Source organism: Triticum aestivum, chromosome 1A (assembly GCF_018294505.1).
Source record: "Triticum aestivum cultivar Chinese Spring chromosome 1A, IWGSC CS RefSeq v2.1, whole genome shotgun sequence".
Taxonomy (NCBI): domain Eukaryota; kingdom Viridiplantae; phylum Streptophyta; class Magnoliopsida; order Poales; family Poaceae; genus Triticum; species Triticum aestivum.
Genome location: NC_057794.1, coordinates 14,332,215 through 14,354,423, shown reverse-complemented (window position 1 = coordinate 14,354,423; position 22,209 = coordinate 14,332,215).

The window sequence follows — 22,209 nt, the reverse complement described above, 5'->3', positions numbered from 1 at the left end:
GTCAGGACCCCGACTCAATGCCACATCGATCTAGCACGTAACACCTCATATCACTTTGCGGCCTCACGCACGGTATTCCCACGGGTGTCGCCTTACCTTTGCCCGGGACCGTTTGCGCCTTTTGGCACACGTATATGACAGTGTCGCTAGCATCCATATGATAAGGAGCCCGGGCTGACATGGCTAGTTGTAAACCCAAAGTGGCACTAACTTACAGGGACAAGCATCCATGACCCAGCATCGAACGTGTCGGTCATCAGCGAGTGAATCCAGGCTGTAGCACTGGGCTAGCAGGACTCCGGTGAACCGGGCTGTAGCGGGCTAACAGGACTCCGGTATTCATCGCGTGACATTTCCCCGAAGGGACAGACACAGGAACGAAGAAGGACACATGCCGGCCAGCCTAAGTGTGCCGGAGCAGTAGCAAGCTACCATGGCTCAGTGGAAAACACTAGGAGACATTTCCCGGTAAGAGAGGCTACTAAGGATAAACAACTAGATAGCCAGATCCCACACATACCAAGCATTTCAATAACATACACACAATATGCTCGATATGTGCAAATACAACATGGCATCACAACATGACTCTACGACTCAAGTATTAATTCAATAGGCTCCGAGGAGCGAGATATTACAAACATGGGTCTCATGACCCAACAATCAGAGCATACAAGTCAAAGCACAAGCGGAAGCTATCATGTCTGAGTACAGACATCTATAAATGAAAAAGGCTGAAAGCCTGACTATCTACTAGATCCTGCCGAGGGCACAAGATCGTAGCTGAGGTATCAAGCTAAACGTCGAAGCCCACGTGGAACTACTAGTGAGACTGAAGTCTCTCTGCAAAACATAAATTAGGCAAACGTGAGTACAAATGTACCCAGCAAGACTTACATCAAAACTAACTACATATGCATCATTATCAACAAAGGGGATGGTGGGGTTTAACTGCAGCAAGCCAGCTTTGACACGGTGGCTATCCTGAACTATGACTGCAAGTAACTCTTTTGAGGTGGCGCACACGAGTCCACATATTCACCATATCAATACACCACTATGGATCCGCTCCCGTCTCCCTACGAGAACGCCATCCATAGCACTCACGCTTATCTTGCGCATTTTAGAGTATCCACTTTCACTTGTCTATGAACTGATATAAGCAACCCAGAAGTCCTTTTCCGCGGACACGGCTATTCGAATAGATGATGTTAACCCTGCAGGGGTGTACTTCTTCACACACGCTCTCACCACTTACCGCCGTTTACACGACATGTACTCGGCAACCTTCAAGCGGAAGCCCAACGTGGGTGTCGTCCACGGCCTGCCTAAACACTCAAGTCTCTAGTCCAGGTTTATCGCCTATTCGGGTTCCATCCATGAGGAGATCCGGCCGGAGTTTCGCTCACAGCCCCAAACGATGTGAACAGGGTTCCCGAGACACCAAACGGGCGCCCGGTACACCGTACCACGTGCCTACCGCATCACAGCCCACCCCTCCGGTCAGCGCTGCCCACGGCCTCCAGCATACTACAACCACCAGAAACTACTTGCAACTCCTGGACAGAGGACATAGGTGATTAAGAAGCCGAGAGGGTCCATTGGTTTCGGGCCCAATGCGTGGTAGTAGCTGAATCACGGATCACAAACACAGAACTCAGTTCCTGAGGACGGCTGCAATGAGACAACCCACCATGTACTCCTACATGGCCTCTCACCGCTACCTTTACCAAATCGTATTCACACACTTAGCTCACACACAGTAGGACATGTTCACACACCTCTGATTCATCCCAGATGAATCAGACCTGACACAACTCTAAGCAGTAGCAGGCATGACAAACAAGCAAGAATGAGTAGGCACAACAGGGCTCAAACAACTCCTACTCATGCTAGTGGGTTTCATCTATTTACTGTGGAATGACAGGTCATGCAGAGGATAAAGAGGTTCAGCTACCGCAGCAAGTAACAGATGAATCGTTGTTGTCCTAATGCAGTAAAAGAGAGCAGGAGCGAGAGAGTGGGATTATATCGGAATGAACAAGGGTGTTTTGCTTGCCTGGCACTTCTGAAGATAACATTGAGTCTTCATCAGTGTCAACGATCACAACGCCGGTACAACGTCTATCAAGGGGGAACAACACCGGCAAACACAGAAGAAACACGATCAATGCAATGCACAATATGATGCATGCTGTGACATGGCAATATGAATGTGTTTTGGGCTAATGCACCTAGCTATGATTTAAATGAAGTTGGTTTGAATACATGATTCAAACTCCAACTCCATATATGATTATTTAAATGCCCTTTATTTGTTTTGTCCAAAACAGAGGACAAACATTGTTCAAACATGCATGAAAATGGTACCGATGGATTCCTTGAATTTTTCTGATAATTTTTCATATATAATTTATTTAATTTGGAGTTACGGTTGAATTTCTATGAATTTTAGAAGTTTATACAATTTTCTGGAATTTCCTGAATAATAATAAATTCAGAAATGATTTATGGCGTCAGCACCACGTCACTGTGACGTCAGCAGAGTCAACTGGGCGCCCCAGGTCAAACCTGACCAGCGGGGTCCACTGGTCAGTGACTGGGCTGGTTAGTGCCACTGACGTGTGGGCCGAGTCAACGGCCACATCAGCGCGGTCAAAACTGACGCGTGGGCCACTGCAATTAGATTAAACCTAATCTATTTTAGTTAGCCGGTTAGTTAGGCCGCAGGGCCCGCATGTCAGTGAGAGTGTGGGTTAATTAGTGGAGTCATTAACTACTAACGACGGTGCCACGTCAGCTGCCGGCGTTTAACCGCCGGCGACCTCAGATCGCGGCGGCGTCCGCGTCGGGATTGCGCTACAGGCCATGGTTTGGGGCGCGGGGAGCATCTACGGGGAGCTGGCGGAGTGGCGCTTCCAGTGGTGGAGGCGGCTGAAGCGGAGGTGGCCGGAGTCGTCGCCGGCGTCGACCGTGGCGGTCGCCGGAGTTCGGGCGAGGGCGGCCGCGTGGTTCCAGTGCATGGGAAAGCTAGTTAGGGGTTCCGTTGGACTCGCCGTTGCTCCAGGAGCACGCCGAAGGCTCAAGATCGAGCGGAGACGCACGGTGGCTGCGAGAGCAACGACCATGGCGGACGGCGGCGCTCGGGTACGGCGGCTGGCATAGCTAGAGGATAGGAACGAGCTCGGGGAGGAGGGGGAAAGACGGAGGATCTCACAACGCATCGGGTGGGGTCATCGATGAGCTCGGGGGCGCACGAGTGACGGCGAATCGGCGGCGACCATCGGCGGCGGTCGAGGATGAAGACGACGGCGTGGAGGCGATGCAGAGCTTCCTGAGGGGCTTGGCTTGGTGGGGAGGAAGAGGGGGTCGAGGCGGAGCTTGTGGGCTAGTCGGGGAAGCGAGGGAGGCCCGGTGGCCGTGGTGGCAGTGGACGGCGGCGACGAGCATGCTCGGGCGCGAGAGGGGGGGAGCAGAGAAGGGAGAAGGGGTCGGGAGAGAGTGAGAGGGAGGAGCGAGGGGGCTGCGTGGCTTCACCCGAAGAGGCCAGGGCGAAGCGGCAAGCAGGAGGTGGCCGGGGCGGCGTCGGCGCTCGCCACGCCTCGCCTCTATCCTTTTGGCGAGGGAGGAAGACGATAGGGGGAAAGCGGCGGTGGGCTGGGCCGTGCTGGGCCGGTTGGTGGCGCCAGGTAAGTGGCTGGGCTGCTGGTGGGCTACCAGGTAAGTCTTCTGCTCTTTTTTAATTTTTCTGTTCTGTTTTATATTTCTGTTCTGTTTTATTTTTATTTAATCTTTTGCCACTGTTTTGAATTTAAAATAATTCAAACAATGCCAGAAGCTCCTCTGAAAATTTTTATTATGCTAGATGGACTTTTCCAAAAGCTCATAAAATATTTCAGGGGTATTTGAAATTATATTCTAGTTATATGAATATAATTCAAATTCAAATAGCTAATGATTTAAATTCAAAGTCCCAAAAATAAATCCTTAAAAATGTTCAATATTTTTGGTTTGGATCAAAACCCTTGCCAAAAATATTAAACATCCAAGAAGAGCATTTTGGAACAATGAATGAGGTTTTAGGGTTTTTGCCCTTCTTTTATTTAGGGTTTTGAGGCTTCCAAATTTCCTCAGTTCAAGTTTTCAAAAATTTAAACATGATGCACAGATGGAAGCAAGCATAGGTCAGGCCAGAACTAGGGATGTGACATTACACGTACTCTTACGTGAGACTAGTTCCACCGACTGACATGCACTAGTTGCATAAGGTGGCTAGCGGGTGTCTGTCTCTCCCACTTTAGTCAGATCGGATTCGATGAAAAGGGTCCTTATGAAGGGTAAATAGCAATTGGCATATCACGTTGTGGTTTTTGCGTAGGTAAGAAACGTTCTTGCTAGAAACCCATAGCAGCCACGTAAAACATGCAAACAACAATTAGAGGACGTCTAACTTGTTTTTGCAGGGTATGCTATGTGATGTGATATGGCCAAGAAGAATGTGATGAATGATATGTGATGTATGAGATTGATCATGTTCTTGTAATAGGAATCACGACTTGCATGTCGATGAGTATGACAATCAGCAGGAGCCATAGGAGTTGTCTTTATTTATTTATGACCTACGTGTCAACATAAACGTCATGTAATTACTTTACTTTATTGCTAACCGTTAGCTGTAGTAGTAGAAGTAATAGTTGGCGAGACAACTTCATGAAGACACGATGATGGAGATCATGATGATGGAGATCATGGTGTCATGCCGGTGACGATAATGATCATGGAGCCCCGAAGATGGAGATCAAAAGGAGCAATATGATATTGGCCATATCATGTCACTATTTGATTGCATGTGATGTTTATCATGTTTTTGCATCTTGTTTACTTAGAACGACGGTAGTAAATAAGATGATCCCTCATAATAATTTCAAGAAAGTGTTCCCCCTAACTGTGCACCGTTGCGACAGTTCGTTGTTTCAAAGCACCACGTGATGATCGGGTGTTAGATTCTAACATTCACATACAATGGGTGTAAGACAGATTTACACACGCGAAACACTTAGGTTGACTTGACGAGCCTAGCATGTACAGACATGGCCTCGGAACACAAGAGACCAAAAGGTCGAACATGAGTCGTATAGAAGATACGATCAACATGAAGATGTTCACCGATGTTGACTAGTCCGTCTCACGTGATGATCGGACACGGCCTAGTTGACTCGGATCATGTAATCACTTAGATGACTAGAGGGATGTCTATCTGAGTGGGAGTTCATAAGATGAACTTAATTAACCTGAACATAGTCAAAAGGTCTTCGCAAATTATGTTGTAGCTCGCGCTTCAGTTCTACTGTTTGGATATGTTCCTAGAGAAAATTTAGTTGAAAGATGATAGTAGCAATTATGCGGACTAGGTCCGTAAACTGAGGATTGTCCTCATTGCTTCATAGAAGGCTTATGTCCTTAATGCGCTTAGTGTGCTGAACCTCGAACGTCGTCGGTAGATGTTGGGAACATCTGATATACAAATTTTGATAACTATGTGATAGTTCAGTTAAACGGTTTAGAGTTGAGGCACCGAAGCCATTTTGAAACGTCGCAAAACATATGAGATGTTTCGAGTGCTGAGATTCGGATTTCAGGCTCGTGCCCACGTCAAGAGGTATAAGACCTCCGACGATTTTCTTAGCCTGCAAACTAAGGGAGAAAAGCTCAATTGTTGAGCTTGTGCTCAGATTGTTCGAGTACAACAATCATTTGAATCGAGTGGGAGTTGATCTTCCAGATGAGATAGTGATGTTTCTCCGAAGTCATTACCACCAAGCTGCTAGAGCTTCGTGATGAACTATAATATATCAGGGACATATATGATGATCCTTGAGTTATTCGCGATGTTTGACACCACAAAAGTAGAAATCAAGAAGGAGCATCAATTGTTGATGGTTGGTGAAACCACTAGTTTCAAGAAGGGCAAGGGCAAGAAGGGATACTTCATGAAACGGCAAATCAGCTGCTGCTCTAGTGAAGAAACCCAAGGTTGAACCCAAACCCGAGACTAAGTGCTTCTGTAATAAGGGGAACAGCCACTAGAGCAGAATTACCCTAGATATTTGGTAGATGAGAAGGCTGGCAAGGTCGATAGAAGTATATTGGATATACATTGTGTTAATGTGTACTTTACTAGTACTCCTAGTAGCACCATGGTATTAGATACCGGTTCGGTTGCTAAGTGTTAGTAACTCGAAATAAAAGCTACGGAATGAACGGAGACTAGCTAAAAGGTGAGATGACGATATGTTTTGGAAGTATTTCCAAGGTTGATCAAATATCGTGCGATCCCTCTACCATTGAGATTGGTATTAAAACCTAAATAATTGTTATTTGGTGTTTGCGTTGAGCATAGACATGATTGGATTATGTCTATCGCGATACGGTTATTCATTTAAGGAGAATAATGGTTACTCTGTTTATTTGAATAATACCTTCAATGGTCTTGCACCTAAAATGAATGGTTTATTGAATCTCGATCGTAGTGATACACATGTTCATGCCAAAAGATATAAGATAGTAATGATAGTACCACCTACTTGTGGCACTGCCACTTAAGTCATATCGGTATAAAATGCATGAAGAAGTTCCATGCTGATGGATCTTTGGGCTCACTCATTTTTGAAAAGTTTGAGACATGCGAACCATGTCTATTGGTGTATATGCATAAAGAAACTCCATGCAAATGGACCATTTGGACTCACTTGATTTTGAATCACTTGAGACATGCAAATCATACCACATGGGCAAGATGACTGAAAGCCTCGGTTTCGGTAAAATGGAACTAGAAAGCAACTTGTTGGAAGTAATACATTTTGATGTGTGCAGTCCAATGAGTGCTGAGGCATGTAGTGGATATCATTATGTTCTTACTTCACAGATGATTTGAGTAGATGTTGAGTATATTTACTTGATGAATCACGAGTCTGAATTATTGAAAGGTTCAAGTAATTTCAGGGTGAAGTTGAAAGATCGTCGTGACAAGAGGATAAAATATCTATGATATGATCATAGAGATGAATATCTGAATTACGAGTTTGGCACAGAATTAAGACATTGTGGAAATTGTTTCACAACTAATACAGCCTGGAACACCATAGTGTGATGGTGTATCCGAACATCATAACAACACCCTATTGGATATGATGCATACCATGATGTCTCTTATCGAATTACCATGATAGTTTATGGGTTAGGCATTAGAGACAACCGCATTCACTTTAAATAGGGCACCACGTAATTCCGATGAGATAACACCGTATGAACTATGGTTTAGAGAAACCTAAGCTGTCATTTCTTAAAAGTTTGGGGCTGCAACGCTTATGTGAAAAAAGTTTCAGGCTGATAAGCTTGAACCAAAAGCGGATAAATGCATCTTCATAGGACACCCAAAACAGTTGGGTATACCTCCTGTCTCAGATCCGAAAGCAATAAGGGATTGTTTCTAGAATCGGGTCCTTTCTCGAGGAAAAGTTTCTCTCGAAAGAATTGAGTGGGAGGATGGTGGAGACTTGATGAGGTTATTGAACCGTCTCTTCAACTAGTGTGTGGCAGGGCACAGGGAGTTGTTCCTGTGGCACCTACACCAATTGAAATGGAAGCTTATGATAGTGATCATGAAACTTCAGATCAAGTCACTAGCAAACCTCGTAGGATGACAAGGATGCGTACTACTTCAGAGTGGTACGTAATCCTATCTTGGAAGTCATGTTGCTAGACAACAATGAACCTACGAGCTATGGAGAAGCAATGGTGGGCCCGGATTCCGATAAATGGCTCGAGGCCATAAAATCCGAGAGAGGATCCATGTATGAAAACAAAGTGTAGACTTTGGAAGAACTACTTGATGGTCGTAAGGCTGTTAGGTACATATGGATTTTAAAAGGAAGACGGACAATGATGGTAAGTATCACCATTAAGAAAGCTCAACTTGTCGTTAAGATGTTTTCCGACAAGTTCAAGGAGTTGACTACGATGAGACTTTCTCACTCGTAGCGATGCTAAGAGTCTGTTAGAATTATATTAGCGATTACTGCATTATTTATGAAATCTTGCAGATAGGATGTCAAAACATTGTTTCCTCGATGATTTTCTTGAGGAAAGGTTGTATGTGATACAACCGGAAGGTTTTGTCAATCCTGAAAGATGCTAATAAGTATGCAAAGCTCCACCAATCCTTCTAAGGACTGGAGTAAGCATCTCGGAGTTGGAATGTATGCTTTGATGAGATGATCAAAGATTTTGGGTGTATACAAAGTTTATGAGAAACTTGTATTTCCAAAGAAGTGAGTGGGAGCACTATAGAATTTCTGATGAATATATGTTGTTGACATGTTGTTAATCAGAAATGACATAGAATTTTGGAAAGCATATAGGGTTATTTGGAAAGTATTTTTCAATGGAAAGCCTGGATTAAGCTACTTGAACATTGAGCATCAAGATCTATAAGGATAGATCAAAATGCTTAATGGTACTTTCAAATGAGCACATACCTTGACATGATCTTGAAGGTGTTCAAGATGGATCAGTCAAAGAAGGAGTTCTTGCCTGAGTTGTAAGGTATGAAGTTAAGACTTAAAGCTCGACCACGGCAGAAGAAAGAGGAAGGACGAAGGTCGTCCCCTATGCTTTTGTCATAGGCTCTCTACAGTATGCTATGTTGTGTGCCGCACCTGAAGTGTGCCGAGCCATGAGTCAGTCAAGGGGTACAAGAGTGATCCAAGAATGGACCACAGGACAGCGGTCAAAGTTATCCTTAGAAACTAGTGGACTAAGGAATTTTCTCGATTATGGAGGTGGTAAAAGAGTTCGTCGTAAAGGGTTACGCCGATGCAAACTTTGACACTAATCCAGATTATTCTGAGTAGTAAACTGGATTCGTATAGTAGAACAGTTATTTGGAATAGCTCCTAATAGAACGTGGTAGCTGCATCTAGGAGATGACATAGAGATTTGTAAAGCACACACGGATCTGAAAGATTCAGACCCGTTGACTATAACATCTCTCACAAGCATAACATGATCAAACCCAGAACTCATTGAGTGTTAATCACATGGTAATGTGAACTAGATTATTGACTCTAGTAAAACTCTTTGGGTGTTAGTCACATGGGGATGTGACCTTGAGTGTTAATCGCATATCAATGTGAACTGGATTATTGACTCTAGTGCAAGTGGGAGACTGTTGGAAATATGCCCTAGGGGCAATAATAAATTGGTTATTATTATATTTCCATGTTCATGATAATCGTTTATTGTCCATGCTAGAATTGTATTGATAGGAAACTCAGATACATGTGTGGATACATAGACAACACCATGTCCCTAGTAAGACTCTAGTTGACTAGCTCGTTGATCAATAGATGGTTACGGTTTCCTGACCATGGACATTGGATGTCGTTCATAACGGGATCACATCATTAGGAGAATGATGTGATGGACAAGACCCAATCCTAAGCCTAGCACAAGATCATGTAGTTCGTATGCTAAAGCTTTTCTAATGTCAAGTATCATTTCCTTAGACCATGAGATTGTGCAACTCCCGGATACCGTAGGAGTGCTTTGGGTGTGCCAAACATCACAACGTAACTGGGTGGCTATAAAGGTACACTACAGGTATCTCCGAAAGTGTCTGTTGGGTTGGCACGAATCGAGACTGGTATTTTTCACTCCGTGTAAACGGAGAGGTATATCTGGGCCTACTCGGTAGGACATCATCATAATGTGCACAATGTGATCAAGGAGTTGATCACGGGATGATGTGTTACGGAACGAGTAAAGAGACTTGCCGGTAACGAGATTGAACAAGGTATCGGGATACCAACGATCGAATCTCGGGCAAGTATCGTACCGATAGACAAAGGGAATTGCATACGGGATTGATTAAGTCCTTGACATCGTGGTTCATCCGATGAGATCATCGTAGAACATGTGGGAGCCAACATGGGTATCCATATCCCGCTGTTGGTTATTGATCGGAGAACGTCTCGGTCATGTCTGCATGGTTCCCGAACCCGTAGGGTCTACACACTTAAGGTTTGATGACGCTGGGGTAAAAAGGAAGTTTGTATGTGGTTACCGAATGTTGTTCGGAGTCCCGGATGAGATCCCGGACGTCACGAGGAGTTCCGGAATGGTCCGGAGGTAAAGATTTATATATGGGAAGTCCTGTTTTGGTCACCGGAAAAGTTTCGGGTTTTATCGGTAACGTACCGGGACCACCGGGAGGGTCCCGCGGGTCCACCAAGTGGGGCCACAAGCCCCGGAGGGCTGCATGGGCCAAGTGTGGGAGGGGACCAGCCCCAGGTGGGCTGGTGCGCCCCCCCACCAAGGCCCAAGGCGCAAGGAAGAGGGGAAGGGGGCAAACCCTAGGGCAGATGGGCCCTAAGGACCACCCTGGTGCGCCTCCCCCACTCCCCTCCCCTTGGCCGCCCCTAGATGGGATCTAGGGGGCTGCCGCCACCCCTAGGGAGGGAACCCTAGGTAGGGGCGCAGCCCCTCCCCTCCCCCTATATATAGTTGAGGTATGGGCTTCCCAATACACACGAGTTCCTCTCCCTGTTGGTGCAGCCCTACCTCTCTTTCTCCTCATATCTCGCGGTGCTTGGCGAAGCCCTGCTGGATCACCACGCTCCTCCACCACCACTATGACGTTGTGTTGCTTCTGGATGGAGTCTTCCTCAACCTCTCCTTCTCTCCTTGCTGGATCAAGGCATGGGAGACGTCACCGGGCTGTACGTGTGTTGAACACGGAGGTGCCGTCCATTCGGCACTAGGATCATCGGTGATTTGGATCACGTCGAGTACGACTCCATCAACCCCGTTCTCTTGAACGCTTCCGCTTAGCGATCTACAAGGGTATGTAGATGCACTCTCCTTCCCCTCGTTGCTGGTTTCTCCATAGGTGGATCTTGGTGACACGTAGGAAATTTTTGAATTTCTGCTACGTTCCCCAACAATATGGCCATCATCACTTTCCTCCTTTTGATCTCCATCTTCGGGGCTCCATGATCATCATCGTCACCGGCATGACACCATGATCTCCATCATCGTGTCTTCATGAAGTTGTCTCGCCAACTATTACTTCTACTACTACAGCTAACGGTTAGCAATAAAGTAAAGTAATTACATGGCATTGTTCAATGACACGTAGGTCATATAATAAATAAAGACAACTCCTATGGCTCCTGCCGGTTGTCATACTCATCGACATGCAAGTCGTGATTCCTATTACAAGAACATGATCAATCTCATAGATCACATATCATTCATCACATTCTTCTTGGCCATATCACATCACATAGCATACCCTGCAAAAACAAGTTGGACGTCCTCTAATTGTTGTTTGCATGTTTTACGTGGCTGCTATGGGTTTCTAGCAAGAACGTTTCTTACCTACGCAAAAACCACAACGTGATATGCCAATTGCTATTTACCCTTCATAAGGACCCTTTTCATCGAATCCGATCCGACTAAAGTGGGAGAGACAGACACCCGCTAGCCACCTTATGCAACTAGTGCATGTCAGTCGGTGGAACCAGTCTAACGTAAGAGTACGTGTAAGGTCGGTCAGGGCCGCTTCATCCCACAATGCCGCCGAATCAAAATTGGACTAGTAACTGTAAGCATATTGAATAAAATCAAAGCCCACAACTACTTTGTGTTCTACTCGTGCATGGTAACTACGCATAGACCTAGCTCATGATGCCACTGTTGGGGAACGTAGCAGAAATTCAAAAATTTCCTACGTGTCACCAAGATCCATCTATGGAGAAACCAGCAATGAGGGGAAGGAGAGTGCATCTACATACCCTTGTAGATCGCTAAGCGGAAGCATTCAAGAGAACGGGGTTGATGGTGTCGTACTCGTCGTGATCCAAATCACCGATGATCCTAGTGCCGAACGGACGGCACCTCCGTGTTCAACACACGTACAGCCCGACGACGTCTCCTAAGCCTTGATCCAGCAAGGGGAGAAGGAGAGGTTGAGGAAGACTCTATCCAGCAGCAGCACAATGGCGTGTTGGTGGTGGAGGAGCATGGTGATCCAGCAGGGCTTCGCTAAGCACTACGAGATATGAGGAGAAAGAGAGGTAGGGCTGCACCAACAGGGAGAGGAACTCGTGTGTATTGGGCAGCCCAAACCTCAACTATATATAGGGGGAGGGGAGGGGCTGCGCCCCCACCTAGGTTTCCCTCCCTAGGGGTGGCGGCAGCCCCCTAGATCCCATCTAGGGGCGGCCAAGGGGAGGGGAGAGGGGGAGGCGCACCAGGGTGGGCCTTAGGGCCCATCTGCCCTAGGGTTTGCCCCCTTCCCCTCTTCCTTGCGCCTTGGGCCTTGGTGGGGGGGCTCACCAGCCCACCTGTCGATGGTCCCCTCCCACACTTGGCCCATGCAGCCCTCCGGGGCTTGTGGCCCCACTTGGTGAACCCCCGGGACCTTCCCGGTGGTCCCGGTACGTTACCGATAAAACCCGAAACTTTTTCGGTGACCAAAACAGGACTTCCCATATATAAATCTTTACCTCCGGACCGTTCCGGAACTCCTCGTGACATCCAGGATCTTATCCGGGACTCCGAACAACATTTGGTAACCACATACAAACTTCCTTTATAACCCTAGCATCATCGAACCTTAAGTGTGTAGACCCTACGGGTTCGGGAACCATGCAGACATGACCGAGACGTTCTCCGGTCAATAACCAATAGTGGGATCTGGATACCCATGTTGGTTCCTACATGTTCCACGATGATCTCATCGGATGAACCACGATGTCGAGGATTCGATCAATCCCGTATGCAATTCCCTTTGTCTAGCGGTATTGTACTTGCCCGAGATTCGATCGTCGGTATCCGATACCTTGTTCAATCTCGTTACCGGCAAGTCTCTTTACTCGTTCCGTAACACATCATCCCGTGATCAACTCCTTGGTCACATTGTGCACATTATGATGATGTCCTACCGAGTGGGCCCAGAGATACCTCTCCGTTTACACGGAGTGACAAATCCCAGTCTCAATTCGCGCCAACCCAACAGACACTTTCGGAGATACCTGTAGTGTACCTTTATAGCCACCCAGTTATGTTGTGACGTTTGGCACACCCAAAGCACTCCTACGGTATCCGAGAGTTGCACAATCTCATGGTCTAAGGAAATGATACTTGACATTAGAAAAGCTTTAGCATACGAACTACATGATCTTTGTGCTAGGCTTAGGATTGGGTCTTGTCCATCCCACCATTCTTCTAATGATGTGATCCCGTTATCAATGACATTCAATGTCCATGGTCAGGAAACCGTAACCATCTATTGATCAACGAGCTAGTCAACTAGAGGCTTACTAGGGACATGGTGTTGTCTATGTATCCACACATGTATCTGAGTTTCCTATCAATACAATTCTAGCATGGACGATAAACGATTATCATGAACAAGGAAATATAATAATAACCAATTTATTATTGCCTCTAGGGCATATTTCCAACAGTAGGCCCACAAGCATTGCAGTGTCCAATTAGGCCCATAAGCCTGCATTTCAGAGGAGTTCGAGAGGGAAGAGGCAGCGGAGCTTATAAACAGGTGCTGGTCACTCTCAACTAGCGAGGTGGGACTAAACTCCCACCACCGCGCCAGCGCAAGGCCATTGGTCCCGGTTGGTGGCACCAACCGGGACTAAAGTGGGGAATTGGTCTCGGTTCGTGACAGAAACCGGGACGAATGCCCCCTGTAGTCCCGGTTGGTGCCACGAATCGGGACCAAAGGCCTCCGCTTTCCGCCCTTTGGGCTGCCGAAAAGTGGCCTTTGGTCCCGGTTGGAGGCACCAACCGGGACTAAAGGGGGCATTCGTCCCGGTTTCTGTCACGAACCGGGACCAATGCTTCGTCTATATAAGTAGCACTTGTGAAATTTTTCATTCAGTTCATTCTTCCCCGCCCGACGACACCACCAGGCTGCGCCTCGCCATCGCCCCTGCCTCCGACGCCGTCCCGCACGGCAGCAGACACCGTCGTCGCCCCGTGCCCCCTGCCTCCTCGCCGCCGACCCGTGCCCCTCACCGTCGCTGTCGCCGCCCCCTGCCTCCTCATCGCCCGTCGCGCCGCGCCCCCTCACCGTCGCCGTCTCCGCGCCCATCACCGTCGTCGTCGCCGCGCCCCTCACCGTCGCCCCCGTGTCCTGCCGGCCTCCTCGTCGATCGCCGCCCCGGCCTGTTGCGTAATTTCCTAATTTAGATGTGTAGTTAATTTAGATGTGTAATTTAGGATGTAGAGTTAATTGAGTTGTTGTAGTTAATTTAGATGCATAGTTTAGATGTATAGTTAATTGAATTGTTGTAGTTAATTTAGATGTATAGTTTAGATGCAAAAGTTAGATTTTTTTACTGTTCATACATTTTTTTGGTGATATTATTGTTGCATATGCAAAAGTTTGTGTGTTCATATATATGCAAAGAATATGTCAATTTTTTCATAGAATTTTTATGATTTTTTTTGTTGTAATTTTGTTCATAGATTTTTTTATGATTTTTTTCTGTTGTAATTTTGTTCATAGATTTTTTATGATTTTTTCTGTTGTAATTTTGTTCATAGAATTTTTTCGATTTTTTTTCATAGAATTATCTTTGTCAATTTACGTATATGTTCATATTTAGAAGAAAAAGAAGGAGAGAAAAAAGGAAAATAAGAAGAGGAAGAAAGAGAAGAAGAATAAGAAGAAGAGGAGATGAATAACAGGAGAAATAAATAAGAAGATGAAAAAGAAGAAAAAAAAGAGGAGAAGAAGAAGGAATAGAGGAGAAGAAGAAGAATTCTTCTTCTTCTCCTCTATTATTCCTTCTTCTTCTCCTCTTTTTTTCTTCTTCTTCCTCTTCTATTCCTTTCTTCTTCTCCTCTTTTTTTCTTCTTCTTCCTCTTCTTATTTTTGTTATCGGGTATGTCGTTGTCGATATACCCCCCCTCCCCGATAACTTTTAGTAATTAGTACTACTTAGAAAGTGTTTAATGGAATTAGTTAGAACTAGGTAAACTTGTGTATTTTTAGTAAGTACTACATTATTCTATTTATAGTAAGTGCTTAGTAGTTGAACTAGTTGATATAATAAAACTGGTTTATTTTACTATAGAAGTAGTTTATTTTTAGCAAGAAAATTAATAGAACTAGTTTATTTTTTTAGTTAAAGCAATTATTCCCGCATCGACGTGGACGATGCCTATCCCGCATCCTCGTCGTCGAGTCGGCGGAGGACGACACCTGCTTGACCAGATGGGCCATGTCCGGGACTGGGCTCCGCCGGGGTGGTACTGGGGGCGCTACCTTCCGGGGGGCGTAGCTTGGTGAGGAGCCAGCCCGTCGTTGACCCGATCCTTGTTTGGTGGCGGTCGCGTGGGCCAGTGACGGTGCCGAGGTTTCCGGACACCGCGGAGGTGGTACGTCACCGTGTCAGCGAGGAGGACCAGCACGTCCGTCGCTACATGGTTGCGTTGGAGGGCAGGTTCGAGAATACCTGGCAGGTTCTTCAGGGATCTCACTGGAGCTATGATCCTGTGATGGTTCCTTCCCTTTGGGTGTCCACCGCCTGCGCCGATACCCGTCGGGCGCTACGGTTCTAGCTGTACTGGCGATATGTATGATAGTATTCGACGTGTATTAGTGATAATATTCGATGTACGGACACATGGAGATGATGTAGTTTTTCTTATAATTGAATGCATCCTAATTTGAATACTACTTTATTTTGCGATTTGATTTTTCCTTATTGAATGCTCAAATTGGAGAGCACTATGCAAGGCATATGCATATGATCAGTTGAATAATAATGATCTAATTTAGTCTTTGAATTATGAACGTATAGGAAATGTCATCATCGGACGACGGAAGTCTCCTGGGGGAGTGCGACTGGTGCCACGACGATCGAGGTCAGTGCGACAGGCCTCACCTGGACGATGGTCGGCGCTTCAGCATTAAGCTCGAGGAGACCTTCGAAGTTGAAACGGTACGCAACTACGACAAGTGTTTTTTTTCATAATTAAGCATGACTTCAACTATTTCAACGTGTAATTTTCATCTTTTACAGTTCGAGTATAGTTTATCCCATGCCATGCAAGACGCTATGTCTTGGAGAGGATGGATTTTGAAGACCATGAAAATTTTGAAACGAAGAAAATTCACCTAAGGACCCATCATGATGTGGATTTTGAAGTAAAGTTTTATAATGCTGAGAGCGTAACCCATTTTGATTGCAAAAATTGGGAAGCATTTTGCAAATTGTATGGTTTTGATGATGGTATGCTTGTCACCATGGATCTTGGTGATCCTGAAATCGAGCAAGACAATATGGACATTTGGGTCCTTGTTGATACGCCTCCAGTTCTACCGCTATGTGAGTTTCTCAAACATAGTTAATTATTAACTAATTTATATTGTTCATTTCAAAATAGTTGACAGCTTATTTCCATTGACAACTTATTTTGAAGTATCAAATAATGTGCAGAAGATGGTAGATAGAACTTACTACACCGATGGCTCTGAGTTAACTACCAAGGAGAAAACTCATCTGGTTGGATTTTGTAATGATCTTGAGAATTACAATATCTACAATCGAACTCCTCAACATTATGGTCAATACGTGTCACTAGTGCACGTGTTGAACTACGGTAACTACTATGGAGATACCCTGGTAAGCTTTTTTTACTATTACAACATCCGTGCATCTTTTTGCATACTTCTAAAACTAGTACATCATTGCTAACTACGAAGTTATTACTATGTTTTTCAACAGAGAATCCCAGAGGATTGTGTGCCTCATTTGATGTATCAGAATGGCGGCAGCCTTCGTGTTTTGAACATATATCCAGGTCATCCTACGAATCTCAACTATCCATACGAGATTTCTAAAAGAAGTGGAGACATGAAAATCAAAGGATGGAAAAAATGTATGGACAGTCGTAAGGAGCTTCTTGGAAGCAAAAGGAAGCGAGGCACAAGAATTAGAGACAGGATGATCTCCATTCTTCATAATGGAGAGTCAGGGTCTATATTGTTTTATGCTATTTTACCTTAAGTGTGTTTAGGTCCTACCTGATACTGATGATCATGTGCTAAGAACAATTATGTAGGGTTGGGTTCGATGACTATGAGGATGATGATCGTATGACTTATTATTAATAACGAGTAGAAGTTGTATAATGATGCTTGATTAGTAGGACTTGTTATTATACATGATGATGTATGATGCGAGCATGCATGAGTTATTATATATCTGCGGGTGAAATGAACATAGCAGTAGCTAGCGTTGGTAAACAAAGGATGAAGATATAAGAGAGGACACTTCTCTCTATTAGCTAGCTAATAACAACCTAAAAATAACCCCCTAAACCCCTAAAACAGCCAGTTTTTTTTTTAAAAAAGAAAAACCTCAGCTCCAGCCAGCTGCTGACGCGTGGAAGCCTTTTGGTCCCGGTTTATGTCATCAACCGGGACCAAAAGGCCCCCTACCTGGGCTGCCGGCAGCGGCCACGTGGATGGCCATCTGTCCCGGTTCTGGTTTGAACCGGGACTAAAGGGGGGAGGTATTAGTACCGAGCCTTTAGTCCCGGTTCCAGAACCGGGACAAAAGGCCCTTACGAACCGGGACTACAGGCCCCTTTTCTACCAGTGATGACTATATTGCACACCTCAAAATCATCCGTATCCTGGGAAATCTCTAGAACAATAGCACCGTAGCGGCCTCCTGCCCCTACCTGCTTGGATGTCTTTTATTGCTTCCAAACAGTCTGACACAATTAATACCTTGCGCAACATCCAGTCATCAGCCAAGGCCAAAGCTTCTCGACACGCTAGGGCTTCCAGAACGGCAGGATAGGTCATGTTCTTGAATGGGATCGAGGACGAGCCTAGGAACTCGCCCTGATCGGTCTGGCACATGACTCCCACTACTCAATGGCCACCATCGCTATACACCACACTGTCAACATTAAACTTTGCAAAACCCTCTAGAGGCGCTATCCAAATAGCATGTGATTGATTCACATCTCTAGGCCATTTGGATGGTGATTTGTTCTGTTGGGTGCTCTGAATGTCACATATGAAGTTTTTGACTAAAAAGTGTGCTCAAAGAGACAACTGGAACTCTCCTTCATGAATTTATCTGCGCCAAGCGTGCCAAATTGCCCATAGTGTGACTACCATATCAATAAAATCATAATGTGACAATGTCTCCATCATCATAAAACAGCCAATGTCTGGTGTGTGGTTCTCTCGTCTCAGTCATGGGTTCTACTACTTCGTAAACATTGAATATCTAGTGTGTCACTACCATATGAAAGACTTCCTTTTGCAGTATCACATTGACTCAGTCATTTCGAAACCAGGAAAAGAGCAGTGCCGACTCTCATGTTTTTTACGGGGAAGCTAATGTGAGCCTAAGGTACAAGACTTGGACACCATAAAACATCTGTGAAGTGAGAGCACAATACTTTGGGGTGTGCATTGGTGACTTTAATGAAGTTCTTTGACAAGAGGAGTTGTGGGGCACTAATAGGACATAGGATTTTACACTTCATAGCGGCCTGAACCTAGGTAAAACCATCATGTTACATAGGTGGGATTCATTCCTCTCTTTGCCCCTCACCGAACCAATAAGAGGAGCACCCAAAGCTCCCGGTGTTGTGCAGCAAGCCACGACACATGTGTTGTTTTAATGAAGTCCTCACGCTATTTTAGTCTTCAGCCATGAAAATTTTGCGTGTTCATTTTGATATATGTCTGAAGAATTTTTCCTTAATGTATGGCATTTTGTGTTCATTTTGCCTGGCGGATCCTATAGACACTATCCTCATTGATAGTTTCAGATCCCAGGTGATTTTTGTGGTTATGCATTGTCCTACTTTTGTCATAATGTGTGGATTAATTTGAGAGAAATTTTGTTTGGAACTAGTCACAGGGGGGTGGGGGTGTTGTGTTCGTAGAACATGGAAAAGCTAGATGAAGTTTTGTTTCAAACTTCATGGCAAAATTTCCATGCCATCATGCAGGAGAGGCACAACAATTTTTTTATGGAAACAATTCACATGAAGTAACTCCCTGGTTAGTACTAGGCCACATGGTAATTATATAGCTAGATAAATGTAAAGCATATGGCAAAATATGAACCATATCCACCTATATGTCAAGGTTCACCAATCCATAAGAATGACAATTTGTTATTTTAATGTGTCCCATGGCATTTCTAATAATGTGTTCCATGGCAATTTCTTCTGTTTTTTAACGTGTCCCATGGAATTTTAACGTGTGTCCCCATGGAAAAATATATTTGTAGGAACATTTTTTGTGGATAGCATGGCAATTGTATTGTATATACCATGACATTCCTTTTTTTGATAGAAAACATGTGCCCATCGAATTTTTCCATCTTTTCGGAAAGAAAACAAATCCCCTAATTCTACTTGGGTGTCCATTACATTTCTGTTTTGGCAAAAGTTACCCTTGTGTTCACTTGATAACAAGTTCCAAAACTTGTCATACATTTTATCATATGTAGCATGATATCTTTATCATTCAGACATTGGAAAATCATTTACTAGATCATGGTAGTTTTATGATATAGAACATGGGAATATTATCTATTTCAGAACATCACATTTTTTATCATATGTAGTAGGGATTTTTTTAATCATTTGTAGCATGTCATTTTTACTAATTAGACAATGGCACTTTTATCGTGGCTAATATGGCATTTTTATTAAACATACAACAACATTTTTCATAATTAGACCATGGGATTTTATTTCATTTTTAGCATGTCATTTTTTTATTTTATTAGACCATGTCATTTCATTAAATAGACCATGAAAATTTAAATAATTACACCCTGGCATTTTTATCATTTTGTTTCTTGGCATTTTTTATTTTATTTAGATCATGGAATTTTTATCAATTTTTAGCATGGCATTTTTATTAGACCATGGCATTTCCAATAATTAAACCATCATATTTTTATCAGTTTGTATCATGGCATTTTTAATAGACCATGGCATTTTTAATAATTAAAGCATGAATTTTTTTAGCTTGGCATACTATTATTATTTTTATAACATGGCATTTTTATCATTTCGTATCATGTCATTTTTATTACACCATGTCATTTTAGTAAGGGTTTTTATCATTTATGCCACTAGTTGCGTCCCACTATTCAGTTTTGTCATTAGAAGTTACAACTGCTCAAAAATGCCATCAATCCGTGAGATGCTTGCTCAAAAATGCCATTAGATATCTCAAAAATGCCATCGTTCTGTTAGATGTTTGCTCAAAAATGCCATTAGACATTGTTATTTTTACGTCAAACCCGTTGACCATGTTCTATGACAAAAATAAGCCTAGACCCACATGTCAGTTCTCTCTATCTCACAATGATATGTGTGGCCCCACTTGTCAGGAGTAACCAAGCAAATAATTTTACAGGAAAATAAGAACGCTGTTGGGATCAAGTGGGCCCCATACTTTATTGTAGTGAGATAGAGGGAGAGCTGGCATGTTGGTTCATAGGTATTTATGTCATTATAACATGGCAAAAGAGATTTGAGATCACAATAATGGTGTTTAGTGGCATTTTTGAGCATGTGTCTAATGAAGCAATGGCATTTTTGAGCAGTTGAAATTTCTAGTGGCAAAACTGAGTAGTGGGACACAATCGGTGGCATTACTGATAAAAACCCTTTTAGTAATTACAACCTTGCATTTTTATCATTTTGTAGCATGGAATTTTTATTAGACCATGATTTTTTTAATTGACCATGGCATTTTAATAATTTTGTAGCATGGCATTTTTATTAGACCATGGCCTTTTTTTATTAAATAGACTATGGTATTTTTAGCCACGGTACTTGAGAGAAAATATTGTAGGAACTGTGGCAATTTTGTTGTAATTTGACATGTCATTTTTTGATTAAAAATCTAGCAAACATCACAAAATTTTATTTACTCAAAACATGGCCTTTTCTAGAGAAAGTTTTTGCACTTAGTTCTCATGCCAATTTTTTGGGATTTGTACTTACTTTATAGATACACCAGCGATCAGTTCGTTTGCTGCCCCCGTCTCCCAGGGGACGTTTCCTAGTGATTAGGGTCCTAAGTCTAACACCGTTCATTTTTCCCTATCCTCCTTGTGATTCGTCTCTAATCAAGGATTATCAAGTGATTGAGTACTGAGATCCTAACACCGGTAAGCATATTTTTTTTGCCTCCAGTACATCATGCCAACGTGTAAACAATCAAATTAGGCACTCCTACATCAGGTTAAGCTAACTAATGTCAGGAATCAATAGTACGGCACGCTTAGCGGAGTAGTTGCACATGGTTTGGATCGACTCTGCGTGGGTGGTTGCTTACAGGCTTAGCTTGGGAATCCACCTAGTAATTAACATGATCTCCCCGTCCATAGAAAGCATACATAAAATCACGGCGACCTCGGATGCTGTAATCGGACAAGGGCAGACCGTCGCCCGCCCTCTGGGACCATGATATAGATGAATAAAGGGCATATGCGGATATTCTGTGTGCGTGCAGGTGATGCCCGTCATCTGGTCTATAATCATCATTGCCTGATTATACATGCGATTATGTCCATTGCACGCACGAACAGTTATCTATCCAGTATATAAAGATAAAAGACGAATGAAGCTGAATGAAATTTGTGCTAGACATGAATGGCTAGCAAATTCTCAACCATTCAGATACGATGATTTGTGGCACTTTAAACTTTTACCGCTCCTAATTCAGATCCCATGTGACCCAGATGGACCCTACAGGGCATCCATTCATACATTCATTCACATTGAAAAGACAGAACCAAATAGAATCTGTCTAAAGCTACAACCTTAAATCTCTTCTATGTTTCAAACAAGCAACCAGTCCACAGATATTCCTGCCGCCTCTTTCCTCTCTCTCTCTCTCTCTCTCTCTCTCTCTCTCTCTCTCTCTCTCTCTCTCTCTCTCTCTCAAGCATTTAAAGGAGACAACCAAGCCAAGGCCAGGGGACAACACAGGGCCGAGAGGCCGAGTTGTCGACTGCCTCAGTGGAACCTCTCTTCTCTTTCGCGGGAGAAATCCAAGGGGACCAAAGCGGAGTCACACGGTGCTCTCGTTTGCGTCACGCCAATGGTGAAGGGGAC